The 15,000-nt window shown below is 49.0% G+C and overlaps 26 non-coding genes across 26 annotated transcripts; 17 read left to right on the top strand and 9 right to left on the bottom strand.

Moving 5' to 3' along the window:
* Nucleotides 1-46: 46 nt before the first annotated feature.
* Nucleotides 47-117, bottom strand: TRNAG-GCC (transfer RNA glycine (anticodon GCC)). Its single transcript has one exon. It is a non-coding gene; the product is annotated as a tRNA-Gly (tRNA).
* A 1,161-nt stretch (nucleotides 118-1,278) lies between these two features.
* TRNAN-GUU (transfer RNA asparagine (anticodon GUU)) lies at nucleotides 1,279-1,352 on the top strand. Its single transcript has one exon. It is a non-coding gene; the product is annotated as a tRNA-Asn (tRNA).
* A 229-nt stretch (nucleotides 1,353-1,581) lies between these two features.
* Nucleotides 1,582-1,653, top strand: TRNAW-CCA (transfer RNA tryptophan (anticodon CCA)). Its single transcript has one exon. It is a non-coding gene; the product is annotated as a tRNA-Trp (tRNA).
* Nucleotides 1,654-1,724: 71 nt separating this feature from the next.
* On the bottom strand, nucleotides 1,725-1,795 carry TRNAG-GCC (transfer RNA glycine (anticodon GCC)). The gene has a single exon. It is a non-coding gene; the product is annotated as a tRNA-Gly (tRNA).
* Nucleotides 1,796-2,956: 1,161 nt separating this feature from the next.
* On the top strand, nucleotides 2,957-3,030 carry TRNAN-GUU (transfer RNA asparagine (anticodon GUU)). Its single transcript has one exon. It is a non-coding gene; the product is annotated as a tRNA-Asn (tRNA).
* A 229-nt stretch (nucleotides 3,031-3,259) lies between these two features.
* TRNAW-CCA (transfer RNA tryptophan (anticodon CCA)) lies at nucleotides 3,260-3,331 on the top strand. The gene has a single exon. It is a non-coding gene; the product is annotated as a tRNA-Trp (tRNA).
* Nucleotides 3,332-3,402: 71 nt separating this feature from the next.
* TRNAG-GCC (transfer RNA glycine (anticodon GCC)) lies at nucleotides 3,403-3,473 on the bottom strand. Its single transcript has one exon. It is a non-coding gene; the product is annotated as a tRNA-Gly (tRNA).
* Nucleotides 3,474-4,634: 1,161 nt separating this feature from the next.
* Nucleotides 4,635-4,708, top strand: TRNAN-GUU (transfer RNA asparagine (anticodon GUU)). The gene has a single exon. It is a non-coding gene; the product is annotated as a tRNA-Asn (tRNA).
* A 236-nt stretch (nucleotides 4,709-4,944) lies between these two features.
* TRNAW-CCA (transfer RNA tryptophan (anticodon CCA)) lies at nucleotides 4,945-5,016 on the top strand. Its single transcript has one exon. It is a non-coding gene; the product is annotated as a tRNA-Trp (tRNA).
* A 71-nt stretch (nucleotides 5,017-5,087) lies between these two features.
* On the bottom strand, nucleotides 5,088-5,158 carry TRNAG-GCC (transfer RNA glycine (anticodon GCC)). Its single transcript has one exon. It is a non-coding gene; the product is annotated as a tRNA-Gly (tRNA).
* Nucleotides 5,159-6,319: 1,161 nt separating this feature from the next.
* Nucleotides 6,320-6,393, top strand: TRNAN-GUU (transfer RNA asparagine (anticodon GUU)). The gene has a single exon. It is a non-coding gene; the product is annotated as a tRNA-Asn (tRNA).
* A 228-nt stretch (nucleotides 6,394-6,621) lies between these two features.
* Nucleotides 6,622-6,693, top strand: TRNAW-CCA (transfer RNA tryptophan (anticodon CCA)). The gene has a single exon. It is a non-coding gene; the product is annotated as a tRNA-Trp (tRNA).
* A 71-nt stretch (nucleotides 6,694-6,764) lies between these two features.
* TRNAG-GCC (transfer RNA glycine (anticodon GCC)) lies at nucleotides 6,765-6,835 on the bottom strand. The gene has a single exon. It is a non-coding gene; the product is annotated as a tRNA-Gly (tRNA).
* A 1,161-nt stretch (nucleotides 6,836-7,996) lies between these two features.
* Nucleotides 7,997-8,070, top strand: TRNAN-GUU (transfer RNA asparagine (anticodon GUU)). Its single transcript has one exon. It is a non-coding gene; the product is annotated as a tRNA-Asn (tRNA).
* Nucleotides 8,071-8,306: 236 nt separating this feature from the next.
* Nucleotides 8,307-8,378, top strand: TRNAW-CCA (transfer RNA tryptophan (anticodon CCA)). The gene has a single exon. It is a non-coding gene; the product is annotated as a tRNA-Trp (tRNA).
* A 71-nt stretch (nucleotides 8,379-8,449) lies between these two features.
* Nucleotides 8,450-8,520, bottom strand: TRNAG-GCC (transfer RNA glycine (anticodon GCC)). Its single transcript has one exon. It is a non-coding gene; the product is annotated as a tRNA-Gly (tRNA).
* Nucleotides 8,521-9,681: 1,161 nt separating this feature from the next.
* On the top strand, nucleotides 9,682-9,755 carry TRNAN-GUU (transfer RNA asparagine (anticodon GUU)). Its single transcript has one exon. It is a non-coding gene; the product is annotated as a tRNA-Asn (tRNA).
* A 229-nt stretch (nucleotides 9,756-9,984) lies between these two features.
* On the top strand, nucleotides 9,985-10,056 carry TRNAW-CCA (transfer RNA tryptophan (anticodon CCA)). Its single transcript has one exon. It is a non-coding gene; the product is annotated as a tRNA-Trp (tRNA).
* A 71-nt stretch (nucleotides 10,057-10,127) lies between these two features.
* Nucleotides 10,128-10,198, bottom strand: TRNAG-GCC (transfer RNA glycine (anticodon GCC)). The gene has a single exon. It is a non-coding gene; the product is annotated as a tRNA-Gly (tRNA).
* Nucleotides 10,199-11,359: 1,161 nt separating this feature from the next.
* On the top strand, nucleotides 11,360-11,433 carry TRNAN-AUU (transfer RNA asparagine (anticodon AUU)). Its single transcript has one exon. It is a non-coding gene; the product is annotated as a tRNA-Asn (tRNA).
* A 236-nt stretch (nucleotides 11,434-11,669) lies between these two features.
* TRNAW-CCA (transfer RNA tryptophan (anticodon CCA)) lies at nucleotides 11,670-11,741 on the top strand. The gene has a single exon. It is a non-coding gene; the product is annotated as a tRNA-Trp (tRNA).
* A 71-nt stretch (nucleotides 11,742-11,812) lies between these two features.
* TRNAG-GCC (transfer RNA glycine (anticodon GCC)) lies at nucleotides 11,813-11,883 on the bottom strand. The gene has a single exon. It is a non-coding gene; the product is annotated as a tRNA-Gly (tRNA).
* A 1,145-nt stretch (nucleotides 11,884-13,028) lies between these two features.
* On the top strand, nucleotides 13,029-13,102 carry TRNAN-GUU (transfer RNA asparagine (anticodon GUU)). The gene has a single exon. It is a non-coding gene; the product is annotated as a tRNA-Asn (tRNA).
* A 228-nt stretch (nucleotides 13,103-13,330) lies between these two features.
* Nucleotides 13,331-13,402, top strand: TRNAW-CCA (transfer RNA tryptophan (anticodon CCA)). The gene has a single exon. It is a non-coding gene; the product is annotated as a tRNA-Trp (tRNA).
* A 71-nt stretch (nucleotides 13,403-13,473) lies between these two features.
* On the bottom strand, nucleotides 13,474-13,544 carry TRNAG-GCC (transfer RNA glycine (anticodon GCC)). Its single transcript has one exon. It is a non-coding gene; the product is annotated as a tRNA-Gly (tRNA).
* Nucleotides 13,545-14,705: 1,161 nt separating this feature from the next.
* Nucleotides 14,706-14,779, top strand: TRNAN-GUU (transfer RNA asparagine (anticodon GUU)). Its single transcript has one exon. It is a non-coding gene; the product is annotated as a tRNA-Asn (tRNA).
* The last annotated feature ends 221 nt before the right edge of the window (nucleotides 14,780-15,000 follow it).

Genomic DNA, 15,000 nt, shown 5'->3' with positions numbered 1-15,000 from the left:
AGTTCATATATATCATTTCGAAAACAAAGTCAAAAGAAAGCAACCTTGCATTGGCCGGGAATAGAACCCGGGCCTCCCGCGTGGCAGGCGAGAATTCTACCACTGAACCACCAATGCTTCACATGGTGTGTTCACAGCAAGAGCTCTGTCCAAGACAGTGGTCAGGTTCACACACTTAAATTGTACACATATGAACAAAGTGTGCGCAGCAGACATGATAACGCCAACGTTTCACATGATGATGGCAAGAATCATATGCAGGAGACTATAAGTAATAATGTCTTTGCATTTGCTGAGGTCACTGGCTTGGTACTAGAGTTGTGGTTATCAGGGCATGATGGCAGGCTGCTCCTGACAGAAGTGGCTCACAGAATGCACCCGCCAGATCACCAGCACTATTGTGTTTCAGATCATGTCACTGAACTCTCCTCCTGGAAAATCCTTCCCACTGGCTTTGCCAGATTCTGTGTCCTCCCCAAAATGCTGGGGTGAAACGGGCAGAGTTCTGCACCCTGCGCCCCTTTACGCGTCCCTAACGCCATCCCAACGCGCCCTGGTCGGGCACAGCCCTGGTCGGGCTTAGATCACTGGAGCCTCTGGAGATCAAGAACTCCGGAAGCCTAGGGTCAGGCCTATTGCAGAGGCATCTTGTGCCTGGCCATTCCGGGATTGTTGTGTTTCAGGGCCTAGCCATCAATACTCCTGGGATTTCTTTCCATGAGAACCCTCATGTCCCTGTCCTCCCACAAGCCCGAGCTTTTATGTAAAATAAAGTGTGCTCTGTGGGCCTTCCCCTATGTGCTCTCTGCCTAATCTCTTTCTCCCAAGCTAAGCTCTGCAGGTAAATGTATCTATCTGACTGAGGGGCTAGGGAGGGCCTTTCCCAGCAGTCTTACAAGCCAAGAGTTCAGAGAAAGCACCTGCTCTGGGAAGGAGACTCTGCTCACAGAGAAGACAAGTCCAACATAACACAGTGAAGATGGGATGGGCAAGACACACGCCTCACGGGCTGGTAGCACGCAAACAGAGGAGCAGGGAGCTACGCTAAGCAGGCAAAGAGAAAAGTCATGTATGAGTCTCATGCACTGTGACCGGTAGTAATACTGGCTCTAACACCATTAGACAGTAGTCTACACATCATAAATTACAACAGTAACAAGACACTAAGCAAATGACAAATGCTGTATGGCATAAAGACGCCTTATATAATACAAGCTCCAAGCAGGCGCACACATGTCAAGACATATATTGAGTCTCAGGAAATGTATACAGTCAATACTCTCTGTGGCGCAATCGGTTAGCGCGTTCGGCTGTTAACCGAAAGGTTGGTGGTTCAAGCCCACCCAGGGACGTTGCCTTTTGTCTGCATGAAACACAGATTTGCTCTTTCCTGCGTGCGATCCTTTCCCTGAATAGTTCAATCCTCAGCGTTCTCACTGCACCTGCAGTCAATTTCAATAATTAGGATAGAAAACAAAAGGCCAAGCCCTGTAATACAACCGTAGGCATATAAGCAGAGGAAAATAAGTCAAAATGGCCCACAGCATTTGTTCATCTGGCATCGAAGGCTGCAAGTGTAAGGACCTCGTGGCGCAACGGTAGCGCGTCTGACTCCAGATCAGAAGGTTGCGTGTTCAAATCACGTCGGGGTCACTGCTTACCATTTTATTCCCCACTGAGTTCATATATATCATTTCGAAAACAAAGTCAAAAGAAAGCAACCTTGCATTGGCCGGGAATCGAACCCGGGCCTCCCGCGTGGCAGGCGAGAATTCTACCACTGAACCACCAATGCTTCACATGGTGTGTTCATAGGCAGAGCTCTGTCCAAGACAGTGGTCAGGTTCACACACTTAAATTGTACACATATGAACAAAGTGTGCGCAGCAGACATGATAACGCCAACGTTTCACATGATGATGGCAAGAATCAGATGCAGGAGACTATAAGTAATAATGTCTTTGCATTTGCTGAGGTCACTGGCTTGGTACTAGAGTTGTGGTTATCAGGGCATGATGGCAGGCTGCTCCTGACAGAAGTGGCTCACAGAATGCACCCGCCAGATCACCAGCACTATTGTGTTTCAGATCATGTCACTGAACTCTCCTCCTGGAAAATCCTTCCCACTGGCTTTGCCAGATTCTGTGTCCTCCCCAAAATGCTGGGGTGAAACGGGCAGAGTTCTGCGCCCTGCGCCCCTTTACGCGTCCCTAACGCCATCCCAACGCGCCCTGGTCGGGCACAGCCCTGGTCGGGCTTAGATCACTGGAGCCTCTGGAGATCAAGAACTCCGGAAGCCTAGGGTCAGGCCTATTGCAGAGGCATCTTGTGCCTGGCCATTCCGGGATTATTGTGTTTCAGGGCCTAGCCATCAATACTCCTGGGATTTCTTTCCAGGAGAACCCTCATGTCCCTGTCCTCCCACAAGCCCGAGCTTTTATGTAAAATAAAGTGTACTCTGTGGGCCTTCCCCTATGTGCTCTCTGCCTAATCTCTTTCTCCCAAGCTGAGCTCTGCAGGTAAATGTATCTATCTGACTGAGGGGCTAGGGAGGGCCTTTCCCAGCAGTCTTACAAGCCAAGAGTTCAGAGAAAGCACCTGCTCTGGGAAGGAGACTCTGCTCACAGAGAAGACAAGTCCAACATAACACAGTGAAGATGGGATGGGCAAGACACACGCCTCACGGGCTGGTAGCACGCAAACAGAGGAGCAGGGAGCTACGCTAAGCAGGCAAAGAGAAAAGTCATGTATGAGTCTCATGCACTGTGACCGGTAGTAATACTGGCTCTAACACCATTAGACAGTAGTCTACACATCATAAATTACAACAGTAACAAGACACTAAGCAAATGACAAATGCTGTATGGCATAAAGACGCCTTATATAATACAAGCTCCAAGCAGGCGCACACATGTCAAGACATATATTGAGTCTCAGGAAATGTATACAGTCAATACTCTCTGTGGCGCAATTGGTTAGCGCGTTCGGCTGTTAACCGAAAGGTTGGTGGTTCAAGCCCACCCAGGGACGTTGCCTTTTGTCTGCATGAAACACAGATTTGCTCTTTCCTGCGTGCGATCCTTTCCCTGAATAGTTCAATCCTCAGCGTTCTCACTGCACCTGCAGTCAATTTCAATAATTAGGATAGAAAACAAAAGGCCAAGCCCTGTAATACAACCGTAGGCATATAAGCAGAGGAAAATAAGTCAAAATGGCCCACAGCATTTGTTCATCTGGCATCGAAGGCTGCAAGTGTAAGGACCTCGTGGCGCAACGGTAGCGCGTCTGACTCCAGATCAGAAGGTTGCGTGTTCAAATCACGTCGGGGTCACTGCTTACCATTTTATTCCCCACTGAGTTCATATATATCATTTCGAAAACAAAGTCAAAAGAAAGCAACCTTGCATTGGCCTGGAATCGAACCCGGGCCTCCCGCGTGGCAGGCGAGAATTCTACCACTGAACCACCAATGCTTCACATGGTGTGTTCATAGGCAGAGCTCTGTCCAAGACAGTGGTCAGGTTCACACACTTAAATTGTACACATATGAACAAAGTGTGCGCAGCAGACATGATAACGCCAACGTTTCACATGATGATGGCAAGAATCAGATGCAGGAGACTATAAGTAATAATGTCTTTGCATTTGCTGAGGTCACTGGCTTGGTACTAGAGTTGTGGTTATCAGGGCATGATGGCAGGCTGCTCCTGACAGAAGTGGCTCACAGAATGCACCCGCCAGATCACCAGCACTATTGTGTTTCAGATCATGTCACTGAACTCTCCTCCTGGAAAATCCTTCCCACTGGCTTTGCCAGATTCTGTGTCCTCCCCAAAATGCTGGGGTGAAACGGGCAGAGTTCTGCGCCCTGCGCCCCTTTACGCGTCCCTAACTCCATCCCAACGCGCCCTGGTCGGGCACAGCCCTGGTCGGGCTTAGATCACTGGAGCCTCTGGAGATCAAGAATTCCGGAAGCCTAGGGTCAGGCCTATTGCAGAGGCATCTTGTGCCTGGCCATTCCGGGATTATTGTGTTTCAGGGCCTAGCCATCAATACTCCTGGGATTTCTTTCCAGGAGAACCCTCATGTCCCTGTCCTCCCACAAGCCCGAGCTTTTATGTAAAATAAAGTGTACTCTGTGGGCCTTCCCCTATGTGCTCTCTGCCTAATCTCTTTCTCCCAAGCTGAGCTCTGCAGGTAAATGTATCTATCTGACTGAGGGGCTAGGGAGGGCCTTTCCCAGCAGTCTTACAAGCCAAGAGTTCAGAGAAAGCACCTGCTCTGGGAAGGAGACTCTGCTCACAGAGAAGACAAGTCCAACATAACACAGTGAAGATGGGATGGGCAAGACACACGCCTCACGGGCTGGTAGCACGCAAACAGAGGAGCAGGGAGCTACGCTAAGCAGGCAAAGAGAAAAGTCATGTATGAGTCTCATGCACTGTGACCGGTAGTAATACTGGCTCTAACACCATTAGACAGTAGTCTACACATCATAAATTACAACAGTAACAAGACACTAAGCAAATGACAAATGCTGTATGGCATAAAGACGCCTTATATAATACAAGCTCCAGGCAGGCGCACACATGTCAAGACATATATTGAGTCTCAGGAAATGTATATAGTCAATAGTCTCTGTGGCGCAATCAGTTAGCGCGTTCGGCTGTTAACCGAAAGGTTGGTGGTTCAAGCCCACCCAGGGACGTAGCCTTTTGTCTGCATGAAACACAGATACGTACCTTTGCTCTTTCCTGCGTGCGATCCTTTCCCTGAATAGTTCAATCCTCAGCGTTCTCACTGCACCTGCAGTCAATTTCAATAATTAGGATAGAAAACAAAAGGCCAAGCCCTGTAATACAACCGTAGGCATATAAGCAGAGGAAAATAAGTCAAAAGGCCGACAGCATTTGTTCATCTGGCATCGAAGGCTGCAAGTGTAAGGACCTCGTGGCGCAACGGTAGCGCGTCTGACTCCAGATCAGAAGGTTGCGTGTTCAAATCACGTCGGGGTCACTGCTTACCATTTTATTCCCCACTGAGTTCATATATATCATTTCGAAAACGAAGTCAAAAGAAAGCAACCTTGCATTGGCCGGGAATAGAACCCGGGCCTCCCGCGTGGCAGGCGAGAATTCTACCACTGAACCACCAATGCTTCACCTGGTGTGTTCACAGCAAGAGCTCTGTCCAAGACAGTGGTCAGGTTCACACACTTAAATTGTACACATATGAACAAAGTGTGCGCAGCAGACATGATAACGCCAACGTTTCACATGATGATGGCAAGAATCAGATGCAGGAGACTATAAGTAATAATGTCTTTGCATTTGCTGAGGTCACTGGCTTGGTACTAGAGTTGTGGTTATCAGGGCATGATGGCAGGCTGCTCCTGACAGAAGTGGCTCACAGAATGCACCCGCCAGATCACCAGCACTATTGTGTTTCAGATCATGTCACTGAACTCTCCTCCTGGAAAATCCTTCCCACTGGCTTTGCCAGATTCTGTGTCCTCCCCAAAATGCTGGGGTGAAACGGGCAGAGTTCTGCGCCCTGCGCCCCTTTACGCGTCCCTAGCGCCATCCCAACGCGCCCTGGTCGGGCACAGCCCTGGTCGGGCTTAGATCACTGGAGCCTCTGGAGATCAAGAACTCCGGAAGCCTAGGGTCAGGCCTATTGCAGAGGCATCTTGTGCCTGGCCATTCCGGGATTGTTGTGTTTCAGGGCCTAGCCATCAATACTCCTGGGATTTCTTTCCATGAGAACCCTCATGTCCCTGTCCTCCCACAAGCCCGAGCTTTTATGTAAAATAAAGTGTGCTCTGTGGGCCTTCCCCTATGTGCTCTCTGCCTAATCTCTTTCTCCCAAGCTGAGCTCTGCAGGTAAATGTATCTATCTGACTGAGGGGCTAGGGAGGGCCTTTCCCAGCAGTCTTACAAGCCAAGAGTTCAGAGAAAGCACCTGCTCTGGGAAGGAGACTCTGCTCACAGAGAAGACAAGTCCAACATAACACAGTGAAGATGGGATGGGCAAGACACACGCCTCACGGGCTGGTAGCACGCAAACAGAGGAGCAGGGAGCTACGCTAAGCAGGCAAAGAGAAAAGTCATGTATGAGTCTCATGCACTGTGACCGGTAGTAATACTGGCTCTAACACCATTAGACAGTAGTCTACACATCATAAATTACAACAGTAACAAGACACTAAGCAAATGACAAATGCTGTATGGCATAAAGACGCCTTATATAATACAAGCTCCAAGCAGGCGCACACATGTCAAGACATATATTGAGTCTCAGGAAATGTATACAGTCAATACTCTCTGTGGCGCAATCGGTTAGCGCGTTCGGCTGTTAACCGAAAGGTTGGTGGTTCAAGCCCACCCAGGGACGTTGCCTTTTGTCTGCATGAAACACAGATTTGCTCTTTCCTGCGTGCGATCCTTTCCCTGAATAGTTCAATCCTCAGCGTTCTCACTGCACCTGCAGTCAATTTCAATAATTAGGATAGAAAACAAAAGGCCAAGCCCTGTAATACAACCGTAGGCATATAAGCAGAGGAAAATAAGTCAAAAGGCCCACAGCATTTGTTCATCTGGCATCGAAGGCTGCAAGTGTAAGGACCTCGTGGCGCAACGGTAGCGCGTCTGACTCCAGATCAGAAGGTTGCGTGTTCAAATCACGTCGGGGTCACTGCTTACCATTTTATTCCCCACTGAGTTCATATATATCATTTCGAAAACAAAGTCAAAAGAAAGCAACATTGCATTGGCCGGGAATAGAACCCGGGCCTCCCGCGTGGCAGGCGAGAATTCTACCACTGAACCACCAATGCTTCACATGGTGTGTTCACAGCAAGAGCTCTGTCCAAGACAGTGGTCAGGTTCACACACTTAAATTGTACACATATGAACAAAGTGTGCGCAGCAGACATGATAACGCCAACGTTTCACATGATGATGGCAAGAATCATATGCAGGAGACTATAAGTAATAATGTCTTTGCATTTGCTGAGGTCACTGGCTTGGTACTAGAGTTGTGGTTATCAGGGCATGATGGCAGGCTGCTCCTGACAGAAGTGGCTCACAGAATGCACCCGCCAGATCACCAGCACTATTGTGTTTCAGATCATGTCACTGAACTCTCCTCCTGGAAAATCCTTCCCACTGGCTTTGCCAGATTCTGTGTCCTCCCCAAAATGCTGGGGTGAAACGGGCAGAGTTCTGCGCCCTGCGCCCCTTTACGCGTCCCTAACGCCATCCCAACGCGCCCTGGTCGGGCACAGCCCTGGTCGGGCTTAGATCACTGGAGCCTCTGGAGATCAAGAACTCCGGAAGCCTAGGGTCAGGCCTATTGCAGAGGCATCTTGTGCCTGGCCATTCCGGGATTGTTGTGTTTCAGGGCCTAGCCATCAATACTCCTGGGATTTCTTTCCATGAGAACCCTCATGTCCCTGTCCTCCCACAAGCCCGAGCTTTTATGTAAAATTAAGTGTGCTCTGTGGGCCTTCCCCTATGTGCTCTCTGCCTAATCTCTTTCTCCCAAGCTGAGCTCTGCAGGTAAATGTATCTATCTGACTGAGGGGCTAGGGAGGGCCTTTCCCAGTAGTCTTACAAGCCAAGAGTTCAGAGAAAGCACCTGCTCTGGGAAGGAGACTCTGCTCACAGAGAAGACAAGTCCAACATAACACAGTGAAGATGGGATGGGCAAGACACACGCCTCACGGGCTGGTAGCACGCAAACAGAGGAGCAGGGAGCTACGCTAAGCAGGCAAAGAGAAAAGTCATGTATGAGTCTCATGCACTGTGACCGGTAGTAATACTGGCTCTAACACCATTAGACAGTAGTCTACACATCATAAATTACAACAGTAACAAGACACTAAGCAAATGACAAATGCTGTATGGCATAAAGACGCCTTATATAATACAAGCTCCAGGCAGGCGCACACATGTCAAGACATATATTGAGTCTCAGGAAATGTATACAGTCAATAGTCTCTGTGGCGCAATCGGTTAGCGCGTTCGGCTGTTAACCGAAAGGTTGGTGGTTCAAGCCCACCCAGGGACGTAGCCTTTTGTCTGCATGAAACACAGATACGTACCTTTGCTCTTTCCTGCGTGCGATCCTTTCCCTGAATAGTTCAATCCTCAGCGTTCTCACTGCACCTGCAGTCAATTTCAATAATTAGGATAGAAAACAAAAGGCCAAGCCCTGTAATACAACCGTAGGCATATAAGCAGAGGAAAATAAGTCAAAAGGCCCACAGCATTTGTTCATCTGGCATCGAAGGCTGCAAGTGTAAGGACCTCGTGGCGCAACGGTAGCGCGTCTGACTCCAGATCAGAAGGTTGCGTGTTCAAATCACGTCGGGGTCACTGCTTACCATTTTATTCCCCACTGAGTTCATATATATCATTTCGAAAACAAAGTCAAAAGAAAGCAACCTTGCATTGGCCGGGAATAGAACCCGGGCCTCCCGCGTGGCAGGCGAGAATTCTACCACTGAACCACCAATGCTTCACATGGTGTGTTCACAGCAAGAGCTCTGTCCAAGACAGTGGTCAGGTTCACACACTTAAATTGTACACATATGAACAAAGTGTGCGCAGCAGACATGATAACGCCAACGTTTCACATGATGATGGCAAGAATCATATGCAGGAGACTATAAGTAATAATGTCTTTGCATTTGCTGAGGTCACTGGCTTGGTACTAGAGTTGTGGTTATCAGGGCATGATGGCAGGCTGCTCCTGACAGAAGTGGCTCACAGAATGCACCCGCCAGATCACCAGCACTATTGTGTTTCAGATCATGTCACTGAACTCTCCTCCTGGAAAATCCTTCCCACTGGCTTTGCCAGATTCTGTGTCCTCCCCAAAATGCTGGGGTGAAACGGGCAGAGTTCTGCACCCTGCGCCCCTTTACGCGTCCCTAACGCCATCCCAACGCGCCCTGGTCGGGCACAGCCCTGGTCGGGCTTAGATCACTGGAGCCTCTGGAGATCAAGAACTCCGGAAGCCTAGGGTCAGGCCTATTGCAGAGGCATCTTGTGCCTGGCCATTCCGGGATTGTTGTGTTTCAGGGCCTAGCCATCAATACTCCTGGGATTTCTTTCCATGAGAACCCTCATGTCCCTGTCCTCCCACAAGCCCGAGCTTTTATGTAAAATAAAGTGTGCTCTGTGGGCCTTCCCCTATGTGCTCTCTGCCTAATCTCTTTCTCCCAAGCTGAGCTCTGCAGGTAAATGTATCTATCTGACTGAGGGGCTAGGGAGGGCCTTTCCCAGCAGTCTTACAAGCCAAGAGTTCAGAGAAAGCACCTGCTCTGGGAAGGAGACTCTGCTCACAGAGAAGACAAGTCCAACATAACACAGTGAAGATGGGATGGGCAAGACACACGCCTCACGGGCTGGTAGCACGCAAACAGAGGAGCAGGGAGCTACGCTAAGCAGGCAAAGAGAAAAGTCATGTATGAGTCTCATGCACTGTGACCGGTAGTAATACTGGCTCTAACACCATTAGACAGTAGTCTACACATCATAAATTACAACAGTAACAAGACACTAAGCAAATGACAAATGCTGTATGGCATAAAGACGCCTTATATAATACAAGCTCCAAGCAGGCGCACACATGTCAAGACATATATTGAGTCTCAGGAAATGTATACAGTCAATACTCTCTGTGGCGCAATCGGTTAGCGCGTTCGGCTGTTAACCGAAAGGTTGGTGGTTCAAGCCCACCCAGGGACGTTGCCTTTTGTCTGCATGAAACACAGATTTGCTCTTTCCTGCGTGCGATCCTTTCCCTGAATAGTTCAATCCTCAGCGTTCTCACTGCACCTGCAGTCAATTTCAATAATTAGGATAGAAAACAAAAGGCCAAGCCCTGTAATGCAACCGTAGGCATATAAGCAGAGGAAAATAAGTCAAAATGGCCCACAGCATTTGTTCATCTGGCATCGAAGGCTGCAAGTGTAAGGACCTCGTGGCGCAACGGTAGCGCGTCTGACTCCAGATCTGAAGGTTGCGTGTTCAAATCACGTCGGGGTCACTGCTTACCATTTTATTCCCCACTGAGTTCATATATATCATTTCGAAAACAAAGTCAAAAGAAAGCAACCTTGCATTGGCCGGGAATCGAACCCGGGCCTCCCGCGTGGCAGGCGAGAATTCTACCACTGAACCACCAATGCTTCACATGGTGTGTTCATAGGCAGAGCTCTGTCCAAGACAGTGGTCAGGTTCACACACTTAAATTGTACACATATGAACAAAGTGTGCGCAGCAGACATGATAACGCCAACGTTTCACATGATGATGGCAAGAATCAGATGCAGGAGACTATAAGTAATAATGTCTTTGCATTTGCTGAGGTCACTGGCTTGGTACTAGAGTTGTGGTTATCAGGGCATGATGGCAGGCTGCTCCTGACAGAAGTGGCTCACAGAATGCACCCGCCAGATCACCAGCACTATTGTGTTTCAGATCATGTCACTGAACTCTCCTCCTGGAAAATCCTTCCCACTGGCTTTGCCAGATTCTGTGTCCTCCCCAAAATGCTGGGGTGAAACGGGCAGAGTTCTGCGCCCTGCGCCCCTTTACGCGTCCCTAACGCCATCCCAACGCGCCCTGGTCGGGCACAGCCCTGGTCGGGCTTAGATCACTGGAGCCTCTGGAGATCAAGAACTCCGGAAGCCTAGGGTCAGGCCTATTGCAGAGGCATCTTGTGCCTGGCCATTCCGGGATTATTGTGTTTCAGGGCCTAGCCATCAATACTCCTGGGATTTCTTTCCAGGAGAACCCTCATGTCCCTGTCCTCCCACAAGCCCGAGCTTTTATGTAAAATAAAGTGTACTCTGTGGGCCTTCCCCTATGTGCTCTCTGCCAAATCTCTTTCTCCCAAGCTGAGCTCTGCAGGTAAATGTATCTATCTGACTGAGGGGCTAGGGAGGGCCTTTCCCAGCAGTCTTACAAGCCTAGAGTTCAGAGAAAGCACCTGCTCTGGGAAGGAGACTCTGCTCACAGAGAAGACAAGTCCAACATAACACAGTGAAGATGGGATGGGCAAGACACACGCCTCACGGGCTGGTAGCACGCAAACAGAGGAGCAGGGAGCTACGCTAAGCAGGCAAAGAGAAAAGTCATGTATGAGTCTCATGCACTGTGACCGGTAGTAATACTGGCTCTAACACCATTAGACAGTAGTCTACACATCATAAATTACAACAGTAACAAGACACTAAGCAAATGACAAATGCTGTATGGCATAAAGACGCCTTATATAATACAAGCTCCAGGCAGGCGCACACATGTCAAGACATATATTGAGTCTCAGGAAATGTATACAGTCAATAGTCTCTGTGGCACAATCGGTTAGCGCGTTCGGCTATTAGCCGAAAGGTTGGTGGTTCAAGCCCACCCAGGGACGTAGCCTTTTGTCTGCATGAAACACAGATACGTACCTTTGCTCTTTCCTGCGTGCGATCCTTTCCCTGAATAGTTCAATCCTCAGCGTTCTCACTGCACCTGCAGTCAATTTCAATAATTAGGATAGAAAACAAAAGGCCAAGCCCTGTAATACAACCGTAGGCATATAAGCAGAGGAAAATAAGTCAAAAGGCCCACAGCATTTGTTCATCTGGCATCGAAGGCTGCAAGTGTAAGGACCTCGTGGCGCAACGGTAGCGCGTCTGACTCCAGATCAGAAGGTTGCGTGTTCAAATCACGTCGGGGTCACTGCTTACCATTTTATTCCCCACTGAGTTCATATATATCATTTTGAAAACAAAGTCAAAAGAAAGAAACCTTGCATTGGCCGGGAATCGAACCCGGGCCTCCCGCGTGGCAGGCGAGAATTCTACCACTGAACCACCAATGCTTCACATGGTGTGTTCACAGCAAGAGCTCTGTCCAAGACAGTGGTCAGGTTCACACACTTAAATTGTACACATATGAACAAAGTGTGCGCAGCAGACATGATAACGCCAACGTTTCACATGATGATGGCAAGAATCAGATGCAGGAGACTATAAGTAATAATGTCTTTGCATTTGCTGAGGTCACTGGCTTGGTACTAGAGTTGTGGTTATCAGGGCATGATGGCAGGCTGCTCCTGACAGAAGTGGCTCACAGAATGCACCCGCCAGATCACCAGCACTATTATGTTTCAGATCATGTCACTGAACTCTCCTCCTGGAAAATCCTTCCCACTGGCTTTGCCAGATTCTGTGTCCTCCCCAAAATGCTGGGGTGAAACGGGCAGAGTTCTGCGCCCTGCGCCCCTTTACGCGTCCCTAATGCCATCCCAACGCGCCCTGGTCGGGCTTAGATCACTGGAGCCTCTGGAGATCAAGAACTCCGGAAGCCTAGGGTCAGGCCTATTGCAGAGGCATCTTGTGCCTGGCCATTCCGAGATTGTTGTGTTTCAGGGCCTAGCCATCAATACTCCTGGGATTTCTTTCCAGGAGAACCCTCATGTCCCTGTCCTCCCACAAGCCCGAGCTTTTATGTAAAATAAAGTGTGCTCTGTGGGCCTTCCCCTATGTGCTCTCTGCCTAATCTCTTTCTCCCAAGCTGAGCTCTGCAGGTAAATGTATCTATCTGACTGAGGGGCTAGGGAGGGCCTTTCCCAGCAGTCTTACAAGCCAAGAGTTCAGAGAAAGCACCTGCTCTGGGAAGGAGACTCTGCTCACAGAGAAGACAAGTCCAACATAACACAGTGAAGATGGGATGGGCAAGACACACGCCTCACGGGCTGGTAGCACGCAAACAGAGGAGCAGGGAGCTACGCTAAGCAGGCAAAGAGAAAAGTCATGTATGAGTCTCATGCACTGTGACCGGTAGTAATACTGGCTCTAACACCATTAGACAGTAGTCTACACATCATAAATTACAACAGTAACAAGACACTAAGCAAATGACAAATGCTGTATGGCATAAAGACGCCTTATATAATACAAGCTCCAAGCAGGCGCACACATGTCAAGACATATATTGAGTCTCAGGAAATGTATACAGTCAATACTCTCTGTGGCGCAATCGGTTAGCGCGTTCGGCTGTTAACCGAAAGGTTGGTGGTTCAAGCCCACCCAGGGACGTTGCCTTTTGTCTGCATGAAACACAGATTTGCTTTTTCCTGCGTGCGATCCTTTCCCTGAATAGTTCAATCCTCAGCGTTCTCACTGCACCTGCAGTCAATTTCAATAATTAGGATAGAAAACAAAAGGCCAAGCCCTGTAATACAACCGTAGGCATATAAGCAGAGGAAAATAAGTCAAAAGGCCCACAGCATTTGTTCATCTGGCATCGAAGGCTGCAAGTGTAAGGACCTCGTGGCGCAACGGTAGCGCGTCTGACTCCAGATCAGAAGGTTGCGTGTTCAAATCACGTCGGGGTCACTGCTTACCATTTTATTCCCCACTGAGTTCATATATATCATTTCGAAAACAAAGTCAAAAGAAAGCAACCTTGCATTGGCCTGGAATCGAACCCGGGCCTCCCGCGTGGCAGGCGAGAATTCTACCACTGAACCACCAATGCTTCACATGGTGTGTTCATAGGCAGAGCTCTGTCCAAGACAGTGGTCAGGTTCACACACTTAAATTGTACACATATGAACAAAGTGTGCGCAGCAGACATGATAACGCCAACGTTTCACATGATGATGGCAAGAATCAGATGCAGGAGACTATAAGTAATAATGTCTTTGCATTTGCTGAGGTCACTGGCTTGGTACTAGAGTTGTGGTTATCAGGGCATGATGGCAGGCTGCTCCTGACAGAAGTGGCTCACAGAATGCACCCGCCAGATCACCAGCACTATTGTGTTTCAGATCATGTCACTGAACTCTCCTCCTGGAAAATCCTTCCCACTGGCTTTGCCAGATTCTGTGTCCTCCCCAAAATGCTGGGGTGAAACGGGCAGAGTTCTGCGCCCTGCGCCCCTTTACGCGTCCCTAACTCCATCCCAACGCGCCCTGGTCGGGCACAGCCCTGGTCGGGCTTAGATCACTGGAGCCTCTGGAGATCAAGAACTCCGGAAGCCTAGGGTCAGGCCTATTGCAGAGGCATCTTGTGCCTGGCCATTCCGGGATTATTGTGTTTCAGGGCCTAGCCATCAATACTCCTGGGATTTCTTTCCAGGAGAACCCTCATGTCCCTGTCCTCCCACAAGCCCGAGCTTTTATGTAAAATAAAGTGTACTCTGTGGGCCTTCCCCTATGTGCTCTCTGCCTAATCTCTTTCTCCCAAGCTGAGCTCTGCAGGTAAATGTATCTATCTGACTGAGGGGCTAGGGAGGGCCTTTCCCAGCAGTCTTACAAGCCAAGAGTTCAGAGAAAGCACCTGCTCTGGGAAGGAGACTCTGCTCACAGAGAAGACAAGTCCAACATAACACAGTGAAGATGGGATGGGCAAGACACACGCCTCACGGGCTGGTAGCACGCAAACAGAGGAGCAGGGAGCTACGCTAAGCAGGCAAAGAGAAAAGTCATGTATGAGTCTCATGCACTGTGACCGGTAGTAATACTGGCTCTAACACCATTAGACAGTAGTCTACACATCATAAATTACAACAGTAACAAGACACTAAGCAAATGACAAATGCTGTATGGCATAAAGACGCCTTATATAATACAAGCTCCAGGCAGGCGCACACATGTCAAGACATATATTGAGTCTCAGGAAATGTATATAGTCAATAGTCTCTGTGGCGCAATCAGTTAGCGCGTTCGGCTGTTAACCGAAAGGTTGGTGGTTCAAGCCCACCCAGGGACGTAGCCTTTTGTCTGCATGAAACACAGATACGTACCTTTGCTCTTTCCTGCGTGCGATCCTTTCCCTGAATAGTTCAATCCTCAGCGTTCTCACTGCACCTGCAGTCAATTTCAATAATTAGGATAGAAAACAAAAGGCCAAGCCCTGTAATACAACCGTAGGCATATAAGCAGAGGAAAATAAGTCAAAAGGCCCACAGCATTTGTTCATCTGGCATCGAA

The sequence above is a fragment of the Lissotriton vulgaris genome, chromosome 1_1 (assembly GCF_964263255.1).
Source record: "Lissotriton vulgaris chromosome 1_1, aLisVul1.2, whole genome shotgun sequence".
NCBI classification, from domain to species: Eukaryota; Metazoa; Chordata; class Amphibia; order Caudata; family Salamandridae; genus Lissotriton; species Lissotriton vulgaris.
The sequence above is the reverse complement of the archived record's forward strand: the minus strand, read 5'-3'. Positions and strand labels throughout refer to the sequence as shown.